This window comes from Mandrillus leucophaeus, unplaced genomic scaffold, assembly GCF_000951045.1.
Source record: "Mandrillus leucophaeus isolate KB7577 unplaced genomic scaffold, Mleu.le_1.0 Scaffold60, whole genome shotgun sequence".
Lineage (NCBI taxonomy): Eukaryota > Metazoa > Chordata > Mammalia > Primates > Cercopithecidae > Mandrillus > Mandrillus leucophaeus.
Window position 1 is genome coordinate 7,030,778 of NW_012106475.1, and position 7,914 is coordinate 7,038,691.

The window sequence follows — 7,914 nt, forward strand, 5'->3', positions numbered from 1 at the left end:
TCATCAATGCTTCCTTTATTTTTTTTCTTCATGTTCTTCCTTTTGTATTGGGTTTAAGTCCCTGTCTGTCCTCTATGACACATCAGGATATGACTAGCTGGTACCACTGACAGTGGAGGCGATTTCATCTTTGTTCAAAAGTACTCTGTTTCTCAGAAGTCATACAGACATCTTAGAAAGAATGGCTGATTAAATTGTTTTTGGCAGCAGTTAAACTTGTCTGACCACATACTCTCTTTGTTTAGGATTTAGAACATTTTCCCCTTTTCATTTCAGAGGATATAATCAGGCTTAATTTCTCCCTGTATCTTCTGCACATTTTGCTCTTTAAACGTTTTATATAGAAAGAGTGATTCTCAGTTGTTCTGGACTTATCTTCCAGTATAAAAACTTATTATTGTTCAGCAATGTAAGCAGCAGAGGTAATACCCCATTTTTAAACTTCCAATTGGAGCTCTATTTTCTAGACAGTGAATAGAAGACTATTTTATAAATAGCATTTCACCTCATTGTTTGTATCATTTCTTCTATTAAACTAGGTTCTGTGTACATATGAAAGCTGGGTGAAAGATTTGGCAAGAGATTGGTATGAACCAGCTGAAAAATGATGTACTCCCCTGCTGAGAGTCTAGTCTAATTTCCTTCACTTTTCCTGGAACTTGAGAGAAAAATGACAATTGATGTTCTTTGGGAATTGGTTTAAAGATGATGAAGGACATTTCTGTGACAATGAGTGTTGTCCAAATAAAAGGCAGGGACAGACCTAGAGGCATACAAAATACTGTGTTTGTTGGGGCAATGAAGGGTCTAAACAAGAAGAAAAATAAAACTTGTCATTATTATACATTTTATACAATTTTCATTCTTATAAATTTATAAAAATAGTGTATTGGCGTTCATCCACGCACATCGATAATTTGGTAGAGATAATCCTGACCCAATTAAGTATTAACATCTTGTACTGTCGTTTTGGGGGATAATTTCACAGAACACATAAATTAGTTTTCTATATGTGTGTTTAGAGATTGCTTAGCAAAATATAATGGTATTTTAAAAACATACATGCAGCCCGCCGCTCCGCCGCCGCCGCCGTTGCCGCCAGCCGGGCAGCAGTGTTGGGTTGAAAAGCGTTTCCGAAGCCGTAATCACCCTTTTCTTCAGAGAGGAAGGCGGATCCTTTTTCACGCACACACAGCTTTCTTTTGTTTTATATGATACCTTTCGATTGGGCCAAAAGAAAATTACGAGTTACCGTACTTGATACCTCACCTGTAAAACAGGGTGGGACAAAAATACACCTTAAATTCCTGATCTTACAGTGCCTCCAGAATTTATCGTGTTTGGTAGGAGGGGCGTGCTTCATTATCTCCATTTCCCTCATCTTCTGGTTGGGAGCACTCCATAGAAAATGAATACTTTGACCAATTAAAGCCTTTTTTTAAAATTATTAAAATGTTTATAGCCTGACACTCCTCCCCTAGTGGACCAGTGTGTTTACTTGAACTCAAGAACTTGAAAGTTACTTAAGAGGATTAATTAAAGCCTTCAACAAGGAAGCAAATCACCTTGAGGCTGTTAAGACCTTATCTGCCACCCACCCTGGTTGGTGCCCTCATCTGTCTGGCTCACAGGATTCTTGCAGCAGTGCCTTCTCCCAGTGCAATTATGCTCACTAGACTTTGCGATTATCGAAGTTCCTTGTGAACCAACCTTGGGAATCTGATCAAGTCACTTGAAAACCTTGTGCTGGCTCCCATCGTCCTTAGTAGAATCCAAATTTCAAATCTCGGCTGGGCACTTTGGGAGGCTGAGACAGGAGGATCACCTGAGGTCAGGAGTTCGAGACCAGTCTGGCCAACATGGCGAAACCCCTTCTCTACTAAAAATACAAAAAAATTACGCAGGCGGGGTGGCCGGTGCCTGTAATCCCAGTTACTTGGGAGGCTGAGGCAGGAGAAACTCTTGAAGCCCGGAGGTGGAGGTTACAGTGAACTGAGAGGGCACCGTTGTACTCCAGACTGGGCAACAAGAATGAAACTCCGTCTCAATAATAATAATAATAATTCATATCACAGTGCTGTGCAAGAAGACTCAGCATGGTCCAGCCCCAGCTTGCCTTTCCAGCTTCAATTCCTGGCTGGGTCCTCCTTCCAGCTACAGCTACATTATTACCCTTCTATCACCTTTTTGTTTGTTTGTTTTTGTATTTGAGAGCAGTCTCGCTCTTGTCCCCCAGGCTTGAGTGCAATGGCTTGATCTCGCTCACTGCAACCTCCGCCTCCCAGGTCTGAATGATTCTCCTGCCTCTGCCTCCCAAGTAGCTGGGACTAAGGCGCCTGCCACCACACCCAGCTGATTTTTGTATTTTTTAGTAGAGACAGGGTTTCACCATGTTGGCCAGGATGGTCTCGAACTCCTGACCTCAGGTGATCTGCCCACTTCGGCCTCCCAAAGTACGGGGATTATAGGCGTGAGCCACTGCACCTGGCCTACCCTTCTATCACCTTCTATCAGTTCTTCGAGTACACCTAGCTCTTTTGGCTCAGGGCCTTCACACTTGCTGTTCCCTCTTCTTAGAAGTCTTTTTTTTTTTTTTTTTTTTTTTTTAAAGACGGAGTCTCACTCTGTTGCCCAGGCTGGAGTGCAGTGGCACAATTTCGGCTCACTGCAACCTCTGCCTCCCGGGTTCGAATGATCCTCCTGCCTCAGCCTCCCGAGTAGCTGGGATTACAGGTGTCTGCCACCACTCCCGGCTAATTTTTGTATTTTTAGTAGAGATGGGGTTTCGCCATGTTGGCCCGGCTGGTCTCGAACTCCTGACCTCAAGTGATCCTCCCACCTCGGCCTCCCAAAGTGCTGGAATTACAGGGCCACTGCACTTGGCCATAACATATTCTTCACCTCTCAATTCAGTTGAAACTTCCTTGGGGAAACCTTTCTGGATGCCCCAGTCTACTTTTAGGTTCCCTATTAGATGCTGTTAGCATCCTTGGTACTTCTCCATACCACTTATTAAAACCATCATGTAATTAATTACTTGTCTATTGTTAGTTTCCCCTGTTAAATTCTAAGCTTGAAGTATGAGCTTAACTTCAGTGGCCTCTTGCGCATGTTGCAAAACCACCTTCTGTCAAAGATATGAGAAGTTTGCTTTTCCTCTGAATACAGCTAATCAGCTAACACAGTCACCTTATCAGGTGAATCTAGGATGAACTGTGTGTGACAAGTGGTACTGTTAAGTCCTCTTACTGGAAGACTAGTTATTGTTTTTCTTGAGACCGTGTATGTAATGCTTTGTATCTGCTTGGCTATATGAAAAGGTGAGATTTCTTTGTCCTTGCAATCTCTTAGCAGATTGCCTGTGATGGACATCACATTCTGGTTTAATGCTTATTCAACAAATGAAAGCGCTTTCTCAACTACCTTTGTGGAAAGGCTTTCTGGGTTGGGAAAATATTTTGTTTTTAATTCTGTTTCCCCAACAGAGGCACTCAGAAAATATTTGTCACAGGTATGAGTGGGTTACCATGGTAATGGAAGAGATTACCATTATCAGGATTAGACTGAGGAATATTTTCTAATATCATACATTCAAAATCCTTATAAAAGAGTCCCTCTTTGAATCAGATCATTGCTTCACTCCTGTGGCATTTTAAATATAATAATAATCACTAACATCCCCTAAGTTTCTACCCACTACATTCTATCCTTAGAACCATAGGGGCCACAGCTTCTAAGGGACTAAATATAGTACCATAAACATTTCTGGATGCACAAATCAATACATCTTTACCTAGAGTCAAAGATATGTTGAATATGTGTGTGTGTGTATTTATTTATTAATTTATTTTAGGTGGAGTCTCGCTCTGTCACCCAGGCTGGAGTGCAGTGGCACGATCTTGGCTGACTGCAACTTCTGCCCCCACCAGGTTTAAGTGAGTCTCCTGCCTCAGCCTCCCGAGTAGCTGAGACTACAGGCTAACGCCACCTTGCCTGGCTAATTTTTGTATTTTTAGGAGAGATGGGGTTTCAACATGTTGGCCAGGATGGGTCTCAATCTCCTGACTTCGTGATCCACCCACCTTGGCCTCCCAACATCCTGGGATTACAGGTGTGAGCCACCGCGCCCAGCCTATATTTCATATATAAATGCCATTTAATAAAATACTATAATATCCACTTTGATTTACTATTTATGTTTCAAACCATACTTTTATCCTACTTAGAACAGTAACAACAAAAAGAGTCTCTGAAACACATTAATTAGTTTTATTATAAGCAGAGTTTCTCATTGTATCAAAGTATAGTTCCAAGCCCTGTGGGTACCTGGAGATCTTTTCAGGGGCTCCTTAAGGAACTCTCTTTTCTAACTATGTATCTGTGTGAGGCCAGATTTTCTTCACTTAAGTCGGCCTGGCGCACTGTCTCATGCCTATAATCCCAGGACTTTGGGAGGCCGAGGTGGGTGGATCACTTGAGGTCAGGAGTTCGAGACCAGCTGATTGACATGGTGAAACCCCATCACTACTAAAAAAATACAAAAATTACCTGGGCGTGGTGATGGGCGCCTGTAATCCCAGCTATTTGGGAGGCTGAGGCCGAAGAATTGTTTGAACCCGGGACATGGAGGTTGCAGTGAGCCGAGATAGTGCCACTGCACTCCAGCCTGGGTGACAGAGCGAGACTCCGTCTCAAAAAACAAACAAAAAAACCCTCTCCCTGAGACAGAGCACCTAGGGGAAAGGGCGGCTGTGGACACAGCTTCAGCAGACTTAAAGGTCCTTGCCTGATGGCTCTGAAGAGAGCAGCGGATCTCCCAGCACAGCATTTGAGCTCTGCTCGGGAACAGACTGCCTCCTCAAGTGAGTTCCTGATCCCCGTGTCTCCTGACTGGGAGACACCTCATACAGGAGAGCTCTGGCTGGCATATGGCGGGTGCCCGTCTGGGACGAAGTTTCCAGAGGAAGGAACAGGCAGCAATCTTTACTGTTCTGCAGCCTCTGCTGGTGACACCCAGGCAAACAGCATCTGGAGTGGACCTCCAGTAGATTTCAGTAGACCTGAAGCAGAGGGGCGTGACTGTCAGAAGGAAAACTAACAAACAGAAAGCAGTAGCATCAATATCAACAAAAAGGGTGTCCACTCAGAGACCCCATCCGAAGGTCCCCAACATCAAAGACCAAAGGTAGATAAATCCATGAAGATGGGGAGAAACAGCGCAAAAAGGCTGAAAATTCCAAAAACCAGAATGCCTCTTCTCCTCCAGAGGATCATAACTCCTTGCCAGAAAGGGAACAAAGCTGGATGGAGAATGAGTTTGACAAGTTGACACAAGTAGGCTTCAGAAGGTGGGTAATAACAAACTCCTCCCAGCTAAAGGAGCATGTTCTAATCCAATGCAAGGAAGCTAAGAACCTTCAAAAAGGGTTAGATGAATTGCTAACTAGAATAACCAGTTTAGAGAAGAACATAAACAACCTGATGGAGCTGAAAAACACAGCACAAGAACTTCATGAAGCATATACAAGTATCACTAGCAAAATCAATCAAGCAGAAGAAAGGATATCAGAGACTGAAGATCAACTTAATGAAATAAAGCATCAAGACAAGATTAGAGAAAAAATAATGAAAAGGAACGAACAAAGCCTCCAAGAAATATGGGACTATGTAAAAAGACCAAATCTATGTTTGATTGATGTACCTGAAAGTGACAGGGAGAATGGAATCAGTTGGAAAACACTCTTCAGGCTATTATCCAGGAGAACTTCCCCAACCTAGCAAGGCAGGCCAACATTAAAATTCAGGAAATGTAGGGAACGCCACAAAGATACTCCTCGAGAAGAGCAACTCCAAGACACATAATTGTCAGATTCACCAAAGTTTAAATGAAGGAAAAAATGTTAAGAGCAGCCAGAGAGAAAGGTCGGGTTACCGACAAAGTGAAGCCCATCAGACTAACAGCAGATCTCTCTGCAGAAACCCTACAAGCCAGAAGAGAGTGGGGGCCAATATTTGACATTCTTAAAGAAAAGAATTTTCAACCCAGAATTTCATATCCAGCAAAACTAAGCTTAATAAGCAAAGGAGAAATAAAATCCTTTACAGACAAGCAAATGCTGAGAGATTTTGTCACCACCAGGCCTGCCTTACAAGAGCTCCTAAAGGAAGCACTAAATATGGAAAGGAAAAACTGGTACCAGCCACTGCAAAAACATACCAAATTGTAAAGGCCATTGATGCTATGAAGAAACTGTATCAACTAACGGGCAAAATAACCAGCTAGCATCATAATGATAGGATCAAATTCACACATGACAATATTAACCTTAAATGTAAACGGGATAAATGCCCCAATGAAAAGACACAGACTGGCAAATTGAATAGAGTCAAGACCCATCAGTGTGCTGTATTCAGGAGACCCATCTCATGTGCAAAGACGCACATAGGCTCAAAATAAAGGGATGGCGGAATATTACCAAGCAAATGGAAAGCAAAAAAAGCAGGGGTTGCAATCCTAGTTTCTGATAAAACAGACTTTAAACCAACAAAGATTGAAAGAGACAAAGAAGGGCATTATATAATGGTAAAGGGATTAATTCAACAAGAAGAGCCAACTATCCTAAATATATATGCACCCAATACAGGAGGAACCAGATGATAAAGCAAGTTCTTAGAGACCTACAAAGACACTTAGACTCCCACACAATAATAGTGGGAGACATTAACACCACATTGTCAATATCAGACAGATCAATGAGACAGAAAATTAACAAGAATATTCAGGACCTGAACTCAGTTCTGGACCAAGCAAACCTAAGAGACACCCACAGAACTCTCCACCCCCAATCAACAGAATATACATTCTTCTCAGCACCACATCACACTTATTCTAAAATTGACCACATAACTGAAAGTAAAACACTCCTCAGCAAATGCAAAAGAATGGAAATCATAACGGTCTTTCAGACCACATTGCAATCAAATTAGAACTCAGGATTAAGAAACTCACTCAAGGCTGGGTGCAGTGGCTCATGCCTATAATCCCAGCACGTTGAGAGGCCGAGACGGGTGGATCATGAGGTTAGGAGTTTGAGACCATCCTGGCCAACATGGTGAAACCCTGTCTCTACTAAAAATACAAAATTAGCTGGGCGTGGTGGCGGGCACCTGTAATCTCAGTTACTTGGGAGGCTGAGGCAGGAGAATCACTTGAACCCGGGAGGTGGAGGTTGTAGTGAGCTGAGATCGTGCCACTGCACTCCAGCTGAGGTGACAGAGCAAGACTTTGTCTCAAAAACAAACAAAAAACAAACAAACAAACAAAAAAAACCCTCACTCAAAACCGCACAACTACATGGAAACTGAACAACTTGCTCCTGAATAACTACTGGGTAAATAATGAAATGAAGGGAGAAATAAAGATATTCTTTGAAACTAATGAGAACAAAGACACAACATACCAGAATCTCTGAAACACATTTAAAGCAGTGTTTAGACAGAAATTTATAGCACTAAATGCCCACAAAAGAAAGGAGGAAAGATGTAAAATTGACACTCTAACGTCACAATTAAAAGAACTAGAGAAGCAAGGGCAAACAAATTCAGAACCTAGCAGAAGAGAAGAAATAACTAAGATCAGAGCAGAACTGAAGGAGACAGAGACACAAAAACACACAAAAAATCAATAAATCCAGGAGTTGGTTTTTTGAAAAGATCAACAAAACAGATAGACTGCTAGCCAGACGAATAAAGAAGAAAAGAGAGAAGAATCAAATAGATGCAATTAAAAATGATAAAGGGGATATCACCACTGATCCCACAGAAATACAAACTACCATCAGAGAATACTATAAACACCTCTAGGCAAATAAACTAGAAAACCTAGAAGAAATGGATAAATTTCTGGACACATAC